The 15381-nt window shown below is 48.5% G+C and overlaps 1 long non-coding RNA gene across 1 annotated transcript; it reads right to left on the bottom strand.

The window, feature by feature from the left end:
- On the bottom strand, positions 1-3902 carry LOC134947736 (uncharacterized). Its single transcript, XR_010182734.1, has 3 exons — positions 3780-3902; positions 3453-3625; positions 1-88 (listed from the first exon to the last, which is right to left on the bottom strand). It is a non-coding gene; the product is annotated as an uncharacterized LOC134947736 (long non-coding RNA).
- Between the last annotated feature and the right edge of the window lie 11479 nt (positions 3903-15381).

The raw sequence follows: 15381 nt of genomic DNA, 5'->3' as shown, positions 1-15381 counted from the left end.
CTGCTCTCCCGCCCACCGCCGGCCGCAGCCCTGGGACCCGTCTGTACACTTCCGTTGACGTCACCGGAAGCGGGGAACCAACGGGGACCTGCGTCGGAAGGGTAAGGGAGAAACACACAGAGCGCCCATGAGTCACCATAACAACAAATACACAGAAAAATCGAAAAAAAGTGAAAACAACAGTTACGATGTGGGGAAAAGCCCCACAATATAAAATTGTGCCAAAACAACAATAGTAACTGCACTGGATGAACGACCTACTCAAAAAAAAATAGCAAACATATAAATAAATACATGAAATAGTAAAAGAAGATGCAGGCAATTAATATGAGACAGCGCAGCAGACATAGGGAACCAGTGCAAACCTCTAGAATGAAAATGCAATATGCTGTAACAATGTTCTAGATTATAGCTGGCAGTCAACTGGCCCTAGAGGAAATTCCTCTACATTAGAGGGCTATATAGGATACCGTGTAGGCTAACAAAGCCAGCACAGATCTAAACCTAGATGAAAGAGGATAGGCTTAACGCCTCATTCAGCCCCTTGGGGCTGACTGTGTCAAGAGTAAAAATCCACCAAGCCTCAAGTTGGAGGAGTTTTTTGGCCCGATCACCTCCTCTGAGGGATTTGTGTACCTGCGCTATCATCCTATACCTCAGAGTCGACATGCTGTGTCGGGCGCAGGCAAAGTGTCGTGCTACGGCCTGATCACTAGTCCCCGCAATTAGAGCCGCCCTAATCGCGGTTCTCTGTTGAGCAATACGCTCTTTGAATTGCCTCTCTGTCTTCCCCACGTAGTGAAGACCACATGGGCAAGACAGCAAATACACAACAAATTTTGAGGAGCAAGTGAGGGCAGGTCTAATAAAAAATTCCTTACCAGAATAGGGATGCCTGAACTTATTGCCTGTGATTAAAGCACTATAGGTAGTGCACCCCGTACATCTGTAACAGCCTCCTCTCCTGTTAGGATCTCCTGCTCTGTGCTGCCACGTCGCCATGGCAACCGGGAGGCAAGTGTTAGCGAAGTAACCTGAGCGCAGCTGATACTCCGGTCCGGGTTTTTACTGTGTAGTGGTTACAGGCTCTGTGCACGGCAGGGAATCCGGCGCTGGTTTTGTGCTCGCAGTCTGTGAGGTCTGAGTGGGGCGTGGACAGCACCTGCTATATAAACCATCCTCTCAGGCTAGGCAAATGCTGCTGAATCTTTGTTTGTTAGTCAGTTCCAGAGAGTTAGCTAGTACTGTGTGACTTTGTATTTACTTGTTGCTTACTGCGAATAGGCCTTGGGATTCGGTACTTCATTCTGCCAATCCGGACCTAGCAGTAAAACTGGAGTCAGTTGTTTGACCTGCTGGGGTTCTTTTGCTATTCTGTGAACCCAGCAGGTTTGCGGCTGTACTCTCAGACCTGCTTGCTTAATCCTCCCTCACTGTGCAGGGCGTCCAGGTGTCAGTTTAGTGGCAGTAAGCTGAACCTGTGCCCTGCAAGTGGGGGGTTAGGATTGTGGATACTCTCCTTGTGTCTATATTTCTATCTCTGACCAAGGAGTTTATTCTCACACCCATTGGTAACCCTTTGGGGTTTTTTCTGTTGCTCTTAGCAACATCATTTCAGGTGCTCCACATGTGAAATCACTACACATCGCTTCATTGTCCGCTCTATTCCATTTGAGCATTCCTGACACTAGGGAGACACCCAATTCCTGAGCCTTTGGGCTTCCCCGTTCACTTTGTGTTTATTAGTTATTCCATCACCTCCTGTGTATGTTATGTTATACTGTCTGTGAGTTCGTTTGCTTTGCTTCCCTCTCTGTTCATACACCGGTATACTCCTGTTAGCACTGGTGTGCGTAACATATTCAGCAGCCCTACTCCTGTTGAAATTTTGTGGGAATATGGAGCATACCCCTCAAAATACTTTGCAACAGGTGGTCGATCAGGTGCAGGTCCTGACTCGACAATTTAATGAGATGTCCATTAAAATGAACACCCCGCAGGCCGCTAGCGGAGCTCCCGCAGCAGCAGCGGCAAGTTCAGGGGTTAAGGAGCCGAAAGTAAATCTCCCAGATCGTTTTTCTGGAGATCGCTCGCAGTTCTTTTGTTTCAAGGAGAGCTGTAAGCTATATTTCAGGCTTAGGCCCCAGTCTTCTGGGTCGGAGATTCAGCGGGTGGGCATGGTGATTTCCTTGCTACAAGGACACCCACAGGTCTGGGCATATGGGTTACAGCCTGACTGTCCGTCGCTTAAAAGTGTTGATGCTTTTTTTACGGCACTGGGCATTTTGTATGATGACCCTGACAAGATGGCTTCAGCCGAGGCTCAGATTACGGTTCTTAAGCAAGGGCGACGGCCAGCTGAGGTTTATAGTACGGAGTTTCGGAGGTTGGCTCATGATACCCAGTGGAATGACCCAGCAGAGAATCCAGTACCGAAGGGGCCTTTCTGACCAGATAAAGGACCAACTGGTACAATATCCCTCGCCTGATAGCTTAGATCAGCTCATGCAGTTATCCATCCGGGTGGATAGACGGCTGAGAGAGCGTAGGCTTGAAAGGGAGACCGCAGTTTCCTTTTTTCCCAAGGGAACCTCAGACTCTGAGGAATATTCCGAGGAGCCTATGCAGATTGGGGCTACCCGCCTCTCCTCGCGTGAGAAGACACGGAGGAGACAGCAGGGTTTGTGTTTGTACTGTGGGAATAAAGGTCATGTTGTAGTATCATGCCCAGAAAAACCGGAAAACTTCAGGGCCTGAGGGTGATGGGAAATATCCTGTCAGGCCAGAAGGCAGAATTTCCCAAAAAGACTTTTCTCATTCCGGTGACTTTGGAGATCCTCGGTCAAACTGTCAAGACTGAGGCCTTTGTTGACAGTGGGGCCGATGGGGTTTTTATGGACCGTCAATTCGCCCTGGAACACTCTGTTCCCTCAGTACCTTTGGCATCAGAGATTGAGATCTGTGGGTTAAACGGGGAACCATTGTCCCAGGCAGGGCCGGTGCTAGGGTGTCCGGCGCCCTCCTGCAAACAATAAATTTGCGCCCTCCCATATGGAAGAAAGGGACAGTGCTCGGCAAAGGGGCGTGGTCTCACATGGAAGGGGCATGGCCACATAATAGTATCCCCAATTCAAATTACGCCACACAGTATCACAATCGTATTCACATTATACCACACGTAGTAAATATGACAAATGACCCGCGCTTATATTAAAATGTGAAGCTGCTCCTTTAACACTGATAATACTAGAAACATGGGGAAGGGAGCGCTAAATTGAAATGTAAGTTTGCAAACACCTGTGGGAAAAAAAAGGATTAGTAAATAAAGTTTACAGCACTTTTGTGCTGATGTGGAAGTCCTGTACGTGTGTTCCTTTCCAATTGCCGGAGCTGCGATCCGCGCTGCGGCTGCAGTCGGGGAAACCTGACTGTCTCTCCCTAACGCTGCCTACCTTGAGTCACGCTCAAACTTCGGCTCTCCCGTGTGGATCACGGCCCTTCGGCTGGTTCCCGATACTTCTGTTTGTTCTTTCGTCCCCTCACCCGTCTGGCGCAGGCTGAGTGACGTCAGGGCTTCACTTGCTAATTGTTCACCTACGCGTTTCGGACTTGCTGGTCCTTAATCCTGGATGATAGAGACACATATACATATAGTGACATACCAGCACACATACAGCTATGTAGTCACACACCTATTCACATACAGTCACACACAAGCAAACATTTATACACACATATAGCAGTCACACACACAGTGCCCTTCCCTGAGTCACACTCACTGTTTTGGCCATGCTGCTGCTCACATTCCCTCCATTCTCCCATACTGCTGGCAACTGGCAAGGCACTGTGTAGTACAGTGCCGTCTAGCCCCGCCCCCTTTTCGGACCTCAGGTAACTTCTTAGTTTAGAGTGCACTGCCATGATTAATGGCATTGGGGGGGAAGAGGGGGTGGGGAAAGGCTGGGAAAACTTGTCCCCCTACCTCTGCCCCCTCAATCCTGTTCAGCTGATCACTGCAAGATGAAACTGAAAGTAAACTACAGCTCCCGGCAGCAAGGGCTGCTGGGAGATGTAGTTTATGTTCAGTTTCATCTTGACGGCTGCTGCATAGAGACTGGAGCATTAGGGGGAATAGGCGCCCTCTCCTATCAGACACCCAGGTGACATGCCCCCCTAGCCACGGCCATGAGGAGTGGTGGAAACAGGAGGGAGGGAGCCGGAGCCGCACTTCACGTTGCCTGCATCTGTCATACTGTGTGACAGACGCAGTGGCAACCAGGAGCCAGCAGCAACAGCAGAGCAGGGAGAGCGCCTCTTCCGACCAGCGCCTCCCTGCCTTGCAGGAGCTGCTGAGTGGTTAGCGCCGGCTGTGGTCCCAGGGTAAAATTACCTCCTGCACCAGCCAAATTCCTTTGTTTATTGGAGCCACACACTCTGAAAAATTGTCTTTTTATGTGACTGTCTGTTCTTTTGCCCCATTGGTTTTGGGGTTACCCTGGTTAAGGGCCCATAACCCTCAATTTGACTGGGTCTCTGGGGAGATTCTTAGTTGGGGTAGTGATTGTTTCAGGAGTTGCTTGAGCCTTCCAGTCAGGCTCTCGCAGCTAAGTTTGCCAGGATTGCCAGGATGTTATGCAGATTTTGCAGATGTGTTCTCCAAAAAAGTTGCGGAGGTACTACCTCCCCATCGCCCCTATGACTGTGCCATTGATTTGTTGCCGGATGCTAAGCTTCCCAAGAGCAGGTTGTACTCCCTGTCACGTCCTGAGACTCAGGCTATGGCAGAGTACATTCAGGAGAACTTGGCTAAGGGATTTATCAGACCCTCACAGTCCCCAGTTGGGTCGGGGTTCTTTTTCGTGGGTAAAAAGGACGGTTCGTTGCGACCCTGCATCGACTTCAGGGAATTGAACCGTATCACGATTAAAAACTCGTACCCACTGCCTCTCATTTCGGTTTTGTTTGACCAGCTTCGTACTGCCACCATTTTTTCTAAGATTGACCTACGCGGTGCTTACAATCTAATCCGAATAAGAGAGGGGGATGAATGGAAGACTGCCTTTAATTAGAGATGAGCGGGTTCGGTCTCTCTGAATCCGAACCCGCCCGAACTTAATGGTTTTTTTCACGGGTCCGAGCAGACTCGGATCCTCCCGCCTTGCTTTTCTTTTAACCCGAGCGCGCCCGAACGTCATCATGACGCTGTCGGATTCTCGCGAGACTCGGATTCTATATAAGGAGCCGCGCGTCGCCGCCATTTTCACACGTGCATTGAGATTGATAGGGAGAGGACGTGGCTGGCGTCCTCTCCATTTAGATTATAAGAGAGAGAGATTTACTGGAGCTTAGGACTAGGAGGAGTACTGTAGAAGTGTAGAGAGTGCAGAGAGTTTACTAGTGAGTGACCACCAGACAGTGCAGTTTATTTAATATATCCGTTCTCTGCCTGAAAAAAGCGATACACACAGTGACTCAGTCACATACCATATCTGTGTGCACTGCTCAGGCTCAGCCCAGTGTGCTGCATCATCTATATATATTATATATCTGTCTGACTGCTCAGATCACACAGCTTATAATTGTGGGGGAGACTGGGGAGCACTGCAGTGCCAGTTATAGGTTATAGCAGGAGCCAGGAGTACATAATATTATATAGTGAGTGACCACCAGACAGTGCAGTTTATTTAATATATCCGTTCTCTGCCTGAAAAAAGCGATACACACAGTGACTCAGTCACATACCATATCTGTGTGCACTGCTCAGGCTCAGCCCAGTGTGCTGCATCATCTATATATATTATATATCTGTCTGACTGCTCAGCTCACACAGCTTATAATTGTGGGGGAGACTGGGGAGCACTGCAGTGCCAGTTATAGGTTATAGCAGGAGCCAGGAGTACATAATATTATATTAAAATTAAACAGTGCACACTTTTGCTGCAGGAGTGCCACTGCCAGTGTGACTGACCAGTGACCTGACCACACTGACCACCAGTATAGTTAGTAGTATACTTATATTGTGATTGCCTGAAAAAGTTAAACACTCGTCGTGTGACTTCACTTGTGTGTTGTTGTTTTTTTTATTCTATAAAAATAAAACTCATTCTGCTGACAGACAGTGTCCAGCAGGTCCGTCATTATATAATATATAATATATACCTGTCCGGCTGCAGTAGTGATATATATATATTTTTTATATCATTTATCATCCAGTCGCAGCAGACACAGTACGGTAGTTCACGGCTGTGGCTACCTCTGTGTCTGCACTCGGCAGGCAGTCCGTCCATAATTGTATACCACCTAACCGTGGTTTTTTTTTCTTCTTTATACATACATACTACTACGACATCTCTTTATCAACCAGTCTATATTAGCAGCAGACACAGTACAGTACGGTAGTTCACGGCTGTGGCTACCTCTGTGTCTGCACTCGGCAGGCAGTCCGTCCATAATTGTATACCACCTAACCGTGGTTTTTTTTTCTTTCTTCTTTATACATACATAGTTACATAGACATCTCTTTATCAACCAGTCTATATTAGCAGCAGACACAGTACAGTACGGTAGTTCACGGCTGTGGCTACCTCTGTGTCTGCACTCGGCAGGCAGTCCGTCCATAATTGTATACCACCTAACCGTGGTTTTTTTTTCTTTCTTCTTTATACATACATAGTTACATAGACATCTCTTTATCAACCAGTCTATATTAGCAGCAGACACAGTACAGTACGGTAGTTCACGGCTGTGGCTACCTCTGTGTCTGCACTCGGCAGGCAGTCCGTCCATAATTGTATACCACCTAACCGTGGTTTTTTTTTCTTTCTTCTTTATACATACATAGTTACATAGACATCTCTTTATCAACCAGTCTATATTAGCAGCAGACACAGTACAGTACGGTAGTTCACGGCTGTGGCTACCTCTGTGTCTGCACTCGGCAGGCAGTCCGTCCATAATTGTATACCACCTAACCGTGGTATTTTTTTCTTTCTTCTTTATACATACATACTACTACGACATCTCTTTATCAACCAGTCTATATTATTAGCAGCAGACACAGTACAGTACGGTAGTTCACGGCTGTGGCTACCTCTGTGTCTGCACTCGGCAGGCAGTCCGTCCATAATTGTATACCACCTAACCGTGGTTTTTTTTTCTTTCTTCTTTATACATACATAGTTACATAGACATCTCTTTATCAACCAGTCTATATTAGCAGCAGACACAGTACAGTACGGTAGTTCACGGCTGTGGCTACCTCTGTGTCTGCACTCGGCAGGCAGTCCATAATTGTATACTAGTATCCATCTCCATTGTTTACCTGAGGTGCCTTTTAGTTGTGCCTATTAAAATATGGAGAACAAAAATGTTGAGGTTCCAAAATTAGGGAAAGATCAAGATCCACTTCCACCTCGTGCTGAAGCTGCTGCCACTAGTCATGGCCGAGACGATGAAATGCCAGCAACGTCGTCTGCCAAGGCCGATGCCCAATGTCATAGTACAGAGCATGTCAAATCCAAAACACCAAATATCAGAAAAAAAAGGACTCCAAAACCTAAAATAAAATTGTCGGAGGAGAAGCGTAAACTTGCCAATATGCCATTTACGACACGGAGTGGCAAGGAACGGCTGAGGCCCTGGCCTATGTTCATGGCTAGTGGTTCAGCTTCACATGAGGATGGAAGCACTCAGCCTCTCGCTAGAAAAAGGAAAAGACTCAAGCTGGCAAAAGCAGCACAGCAAAGAACTGTGCATTCTTCGAAATCCCAAATCCACAAGGAGAGTCCAATTGTGTCGGTTGCGATGCCTGACCTTCCCAACACTGGACGTGAAGAGCATGCGCCTTCCACCATTTGCACGCCCCCTGCAAGTGCTGGAAGGAGCACCCGCAGTCCAGTTCCTGATAGTCAGATTGAAGATGTCAGTGTTGAAGTACACCAGGATGAGGAGGATATGGGTGTTGCTGGCGCTGGGGAGGAAATTGACCAGGAGGATTCTGATGGTGAGGTGGTTTGTTTAAGTCAGGCACCCGGGGAGACACCTGTTGTCCGTGGGAGGAATATGGCCGTTGACATGCCAGGTGAAAATACCAAAAAAATCAGCTCTTCGGTGTGGAGGTATTTCAACAGAAATGCGGACAACAGGTGTCAAGCCGTGTGTTCCCTTTGTCAAGCTGTAATAAGTAGGGGTAAGGACGTTAACCACCTCGGAACATCCTCCCTTATACGTCACCTGCAGCGCATTCATAATAAGTCAGTGACAAGTTCAAAAACTTTGGGTGACAGCGGAAGCAGTCCACTGACCAGTAAATCCCTTCCTCTTGTAACCAAGCTCACGCAAACCACCCCACCAACTCCCTCAGTGTCAATTTCCTCCTTCCCCAGGAATGCCAATAGTCCTGCAGGCCATGTCACTGGCAATTCTGACGATTCCTCTCCTGCCTGGGATTCCTCCGATGCATCCTTGCGTGTAACGCCTACTGCTGCTGGCGCTGCTGTTGTTGCTGCTGGGAGTCGATGGTCATCCCAGAGGGGAAGTCGTAAGCCCACTTGTACTACTTCCAGTAAGCAATTGACTGTTCAACAGTCCTTTGCGAGGAAGATGAAATATCACAGCAGTCATCCTGCTGCAAAGCGGATAACTGAGGCCTTGACAACTATGTTGGTGTTAGACGTGCGTCCGGTATCCGCCGTTAGTTCACAGGGAACTAGACAAGTTATTGAGGCAGTGTGCCCCCGTTACCAAATACCATCTAGGTTCCACTTCTCTAGGCAGGCGATACCGAAAATGTACACGGACCTCAGAAAAAGACTCACCAGTGTCCTAAAAAATGCAGTTGTACCCAATGTCCACTTAACCACGGACATGTGGACAAGTGGAGCAGGGCAGGGTCAGGACTATATGACTGTGACAGCCCACTGGGTAGATGTATGGACTCCCGCCGCAAGAACAGCAGCGGCGGCACCAGTAGCAGCATCTCGCAAACGCCAACTCTTTCCTAGGCAGGCTACGCTTTGTATCACCGCTTTCCAGAATACGCACACAGCTGAAAACCTCTTACGGCAACTGAGGAAGATCATCGCGGAATGGCTTACCCCAATTGGACTCTCCTGTGGATTTGTGGCATCGGACAACGCCAGCAATATTGTGTGTGCATTAAATATGGGCAAATTCCAGCACGTCCCATGTTTTGCACATACCTTGAATTTGGTGGTGCAGAATTTTTTAAAAAACGACAGGGGCGTGCAAGAGATGCTGTCGGTGGCCAGAAGAATTGCGGGACACTTTCGGCGTACAGGCACCACGTACAGAAGACTGGAGCACCACCAAAAACTACTGAACCTGCCCTGCCATCATCTGAAGCAAGAAGTGGTAACGAGGTGGAATTCAACCCTCTATATGCTTCAGAGGTTGGAGGAGCAGCAAAAGGCCATTCAAGCCTATACAATTGAGCACGATATAGTAGGTGGAATGCACCTGTCTCAAGCGCAGTGGAGAATGATTTCAACGTTGTGCAAGGTTCTGATGCCCTTTGAACTTGCCACACGTGAAGTCAGTTCAGACACTGCCAGCCTGAGTCAGGTCATTCCCCTCATCAGGCTTTTGCAGAAGAAGCTGGAGACATTGAAGGAGGAGCTAACACGGAGCGATTCCGCTAGGCATGTGGGACTTGTGGATGGAGCCCTTAATTCGCTTAACAAGGATTCACGGGTGGTCAATCTGTTGAAATCAGAGCACTACATTTTGGCCACCGTGCTCGATCCTAGATTTAAAGCCTACCTTGGATCTCTCTTTCCGGCAGACACAAGTCTGCTGGGGTTGAAAGACCTGCTGGTGACAAAATTGTCAAGTCAAGCGGAACGCGACCTGTCAACATCTCCTCCTTCACATTCTCCCGCAACTGGGGGTGCGAGGAAAAGGCTCAGAATTCCGAGCCCACCCGCTGGCGGTGATGCAGGGCAGTCTGGAGCGACTGCTGATGCTGACATCTGGTCCGGACTGAAGGACCTGACAACGATTACGGACATGTCGTCTACTGTCACTGCATATGATTCTCTCAACATTGATAGAATGGTGGAGGATTATATGAGTGACCGCATCCAAGTAGGCACGTCACACAGTCCGTACTTATACTGGCAGGAAAAAGAGGCAATTTGGAGGCCCTTGCACAAACTGGCTTTATTCTACCTAAGTTGCCCTCCCACAAGTGTGTACTCCGAAAGAGTGTTTAGTGCCGCCGCTCACCTTGTCAGCAATCGGCGTACGAGGTTACATCCAGAAAATGTGGAGAAGATGATGTTCATTAAAATGAATTATAATCAATTCCTCCGCGGAGACATTGACCAGCAGCAATTGCCTCCACAAAGTACACAGGGAGCTGAGATGGTGGATTCCAGTGGGGACGAATTGATAATCTGTGAGGAGGGGGATGTACACGGTGATATATCGGAGGGTGATGATGAGGTGGACATCTTGCCTCTGTAGAGCCAGTTTGTGCAAGGAGAGATTAATTGCTTCTTTTTTGGGGGGGGTCCAAACCAACCCTTCATATCAGTCACAGTCGTGTGGCAGACCCTGTCACTGAAATGATGGGTTGGTTAAAGTGTGCATGTCCTGTTTTGTTTATACAACATAAGGGTGGGTGGGAGGGCCCAAGGACAATTCCATCTTGCACCTCTTTTTTCTTTTCTTTTTCTTTGCATCATGTGCTGATTGGGGAGGGTTTTTTGGAAGGGACATCCTGCGTGACACTGCAGTGCCACTCCTAAATGGGCCCGGTGTTTGTGTCGGCCACTAGGGTCGCTAATCTTACTCACACAGTCAGCTACCTCATTGCGCCTCTTTTTTTCTTTGCGTCATGTGCTGTTTGGGGAGGGTTTTTTGGAAGGGACATCCTGCGTGACACTGCAGTGCCACTCCTAGATGGGCCCGGTGTTTGTGTCGGCCACTAGGGTCGCTAATCTTACTCACACAGCTACCTCATTGCGCCTCTTTTTTTCTTTGCGTCATGTGCTGTTTGGGGAGGGTTTTTTGGAAGGGCCATCCTGCGTGACACTGCAGTGCCACTCCTAGATGGGCCCGGTGTTTGTGTCGGCCACTAGGGTCGCTAATCTTACTCACACAGCTACCTCATTGCGCCTCTTTTTTTCTTTGCGTCATGTGCTGTTTGGGGAGGGTTTTTTGGAAGGGACATCCTGTGTGACACTGCAGTGCCACTCCTAGATGGGCCCGGTGTTTGTGTCGGCCACTAGGGTCGCTTATCTTACTCACACAGCGACCTCGGTGCAAATTTTAGGACTAAAAATAATATTGTGAGGTGTGAGGTATTCAGAATAGACTGAAAATGAGTGTAAATTATGGTTTTTGAGGTTAATAATACTTTGGGATCAAAATGACCCCCAAATTCTATGATTTAAGCTGTTTTTTAGTGTTTTTTGAAAAAAACACCCGAATCCAAAACACACCCGAATCCGACAAAAAAAATTCGGTGAGGTTTTGCCAAAACGCGTTCGAACCCAAAACACGGCCGCGGAACCGAACCCAAAACCAAAACACAAAACCCGAAAAATTTCAGGCGCTCATCTCTACCTTTAATACCCACTCAGGGCATTATGAATATTTGGTGATGCCTTTTGGGCTCTCTAATGCCCCGGCAGTCTTTCAGGAATTCATGAACGATGTGCTCAGGGAATATTTGGATAGATTCTTAATTGTTTATCTAGATGACATCCTAATCTTCTCTCATTCCCTGGAGGAACATCGGAAGCATGTACGCTTAGTCCTCCAGAAACTCAGAGACCACCAGCTTGGGGCGAAGCTGGAGAAGTGCGAGTTTGAAGTCCAGCAAATCGCATTTCTAGGGTATATTATCTCCTCAGAAGGTTTCCAAATGGAGGGTTCTAAGGTACAGGCAGTCCTGGATTGGGTGCAGCCCACTAGTTTGAAGGCGCTTCAGCGTTTTCTGGGCTTTGCAAATTTTTATAGACGGTTTATCGCTGGATTTTCGTCTATAGTGGCCCCCTTGGTGGCACTCACTAGGAAAGGGGCGGATGTTGCTCACTGGTCTTGTGAGGCCAAAGCGGCCTTTGCCCGTCTCAAAAGGGCATTTGTCTCGGCCAAGGTGCTGCGACACCCAGATCCAGAGCGTCCTTTTGTGGTAGAAGTGGATGCCTCTGAGATAGGTATTGGGGCAGTGCTCTCTCAGATGGGGGTGTCTGATAATCGCCTTCATCCCTGTGCTTACTTTTCCCGTAAATTTTCGTCTGCCGAGATGAATTATGATGTGGGTAACCGGGAATTGTTGGCTATAAAGGATGCACTCGGGGAGTGGAGACACTGGCTTGAGGGGGCTAAGTTTGTGGTCTCAATTCTCACCGACCATAAGAATCTGGCATATTTAGAGTCAGCGAAGCGGCTCAATGCCAGGCAGGCACGATGGGCTTTGTTTTTTGCTCGCTTTAATTTTTTGATAACATATCGCCCTGGGTCAAAAAACATCAAGGCTGATGCGCTCTCGCTGAGTTTTGCTCCAGTTCAAGAGACCACCAAGGAGCCATTGCCCATTGTGTCCCCATCATGTATTAAAGTGGGCATTACCCAGGACCTCTTGTCATTAGTCCTTAGAGCACAGGAGCAGGCTCCTCCAGACCTTCCGGTAGGTCTCTTGTTTGTGCCTCCTAGGTTAAGACAGCGAGTGTTCCTGGAATTCCATGCCAAGAGGTCGGCAGGGCATCCGGGTATTGCCAGAACTCGGGAGTTGCTGTCTAGAGCGGTGTGGTGGCCCTCAGTGACTAGGGATGTGGCTCAGTGGGTTCGGGCATGTGACGTTTGTGCCCGAAATAAAACTCCTAGAGGGGTTCCTGTCGGCCCATTACATCCACTCTCTATTCCGTCTAAGCCATGGACCCACATTTCCATGGATTTTGTGGTGGACTTGCCCAAATCCTCGGGGATGACAGCCATTTGGGTTGTCGTTGACAGATTTTCGACGATGGCGCATTTCGTTCCACTGGTTGGGTTGCCATCGGCCAGACGCCTGTCTGAGTTATTTATGCAGCATGTTGTGCGCCTCCACGGGTTGCCACTTGATGTGGTCTCTGACCATGGATCCCAGTTTGTGGCCAAATTCTGGAGGGCATTTTGTTCTGATCTCCAGATTTCTGTGAGCTTGTCGTCAGGCTACCATCCACAGTCTAATGGGCAGACTGAGAGGGTGAACCAGTCCTTGGAGCAGTTCCTCAGGTGTTATGTCTCCAAGTGTCATACTGACTGGGTTGCTCATCTGTCCATGGCGGAGTTTGCCTATAACAACGCGGCTCACTCTGCTACAGGGATCTCTCCCTTCCTTTGTGTGTATGGGCATCATCCTAAGGCCAATTCTTTTGACCCCCTGGATTCCACGCCTGGTGGTTCCTCTGTTGTTTCGGTCCTTAGGGGTATTTGGAGGAAAGTGAAGAAAGCCCTTGTGTCTGTGTCATTAGTGACCAAAAGGGTTTTTGATAAGCGGAGAAGACCCTGCAGCTTCAAATTAGGAGACTTCGTCTGGTTGTCCACCAAGAATTTGAAGTTGAGACAGCCATCTCATAAGTTAGGCCCCCGGTTCATCGGCCCTTATAAGATCACCAGGGTTATCAATCCGGTGGCATTTCAGTTAGATCTGCCCCGTTCATTGGGTATCAATAAAACATTTCATTGTTCCCTTTTAAAACTGGCGGTTAGTAATCCTTCTTCCAGTGGAAGACCTTCTCCTCTTCTGATACGGGGTCAGAGGGAGTTTGTGGTTGAAAGGGTTCTTGACTCCAAGATGGTTCGGGGTCGGCTGTCATTTTTGGTGCACTGGAAGGGGTATGGCCCGGAGGAGCGGTCGTGGGTGCGCAGTTGTGATCTTCATGCCCCCAGACTGATACGCTCTTTCTTCTCGCAGTTCCCCGATAAACCCGGTGGTAGGGGTTCTTTGACCCCTCGTCAGAGGGGGGGTACTGTTAGGATCTCCTGCTCTGTGCTGCCACGTCGCCATGGCAACCGGGGGGCAAGTGTTAGCGAAGTAACCTGAGCTCAGCTGATACTCCGGTCCGGGTTTTTACTGTGTAATGGTTACAGGCTCTGTGCACGGCAGGGAATCCGGCGCTGGTTTTGTGCTCACAGTCTGTGAGGTCTGAGTGGGGCGTGGACAGCACCTGCTATATAAACCATCCTCTCAGGCTAGGCAAATGCTGCTGAATCTTTGTTTGTTAGTCAGTTCCAGAGAGTTAGCTAGTACTGTGTGACTTTGTATTTACTTGTTGCTTACTGCGAATAGGCCTTGGGATTCGGTACTTCATTCTGCCAATCCGGACCTAGCAGTAAGACTGGAGTCAGTTGTTTGACCTGCTGGGGTTCTTTTGCTATTCTGTGAACCCAGCAGGTTTGCGGCTGTACTCTCAGACCTGCTTGTTTAATCCTCCCTCACTGTGCAGGGCGTCCAGGTGTCAGTTTAGTGGCAGTAAGCTGAACCTGTGCCCTGCAAGTGGGGGTTAGGATTGTGGATACTCTCCTTGTGTCTATATTTCTATCTCTGACCAAGGAGTTTATTCCCACACCCGTTGGTAACCCTTTGGGGTTTTTTCTGTTGCTCTTAGCAACATCATTTCAGGTGCTCCACATGTGAAATCACTACACATCGCTTCATTGTCCGCTCTATTCCGTCTGAGCATTCCTGACACTATGGAGACACCCAATTCCTGAGCCTTTGGGCTTCCCCGTTCACTTTGTGTTTATTAGTTATTCCATCACCTCCTGTGTATGTTATGTTATACTGTCTGTGAGTTCGTTTGCTTTGCTTCCCTCTCTGTTCATACACCGGTATACTCCTGTTAGCACTGGTGTGCGTAACATCTCCTCGTGAGAAAATGTTGTTTTGGTTGCCCCATCCCCGTAATATCTGTGCGTACTACCAAATCCTTGATGTTAGGACCCCTCGTAAAGCTGGGTAGCAGGCGTGCATTGCGTAAAGATAGTAGCTCGGGCTCAGATTTTATTATGGGCCATAACTGCTTGGCCCTTTTGCTGGTGATTTTACTTTACTGGTGTATCTGTTTACCCATGGGAACAAGTGCGTCTCAGATTGTCTAGGTGCTTTTTGTGACATACTGTTGTGTATTTGCTGTCTTGCCCATGTGGTCTTCACTACGTGGGCAAGATAGAGAGGCAATTCAAAGAGCGTATTGCCCAACACAGAACCGCGATTAGGGCGGCTCTAATTGCGGGGACTAGTGATCAGGCCGTAGCACGACACTTTGCCTGCGCCCGACACAGCATGTCGACTCTGAGGTATAGGATGATAGCGCAGGTACCCAAATCCCTCAGAGGAGGTGATCGGGCCAAAAAACTCCTCCAACTTGA

This window comes from Pseudophryne corroboree, chromosome 8 (assembly GCF_028390025.1).
Source record: "Pseudophryne corroboree isolate aPseCor3 chromosome 8, aPseCor3.hap2, whole genome shotgun sequence".
NCBI lineage: Eukaryota > Metazoa > Chordata > Amphibia > Anura > Myobatrachidae > Pseudophryne > Pseudophryne corroboree.
The sequence above is the reverse complement of the archived record's forward strand: the minus strand, read 5'-3'. Positions and strand labels throughout refer to the sequence as shown.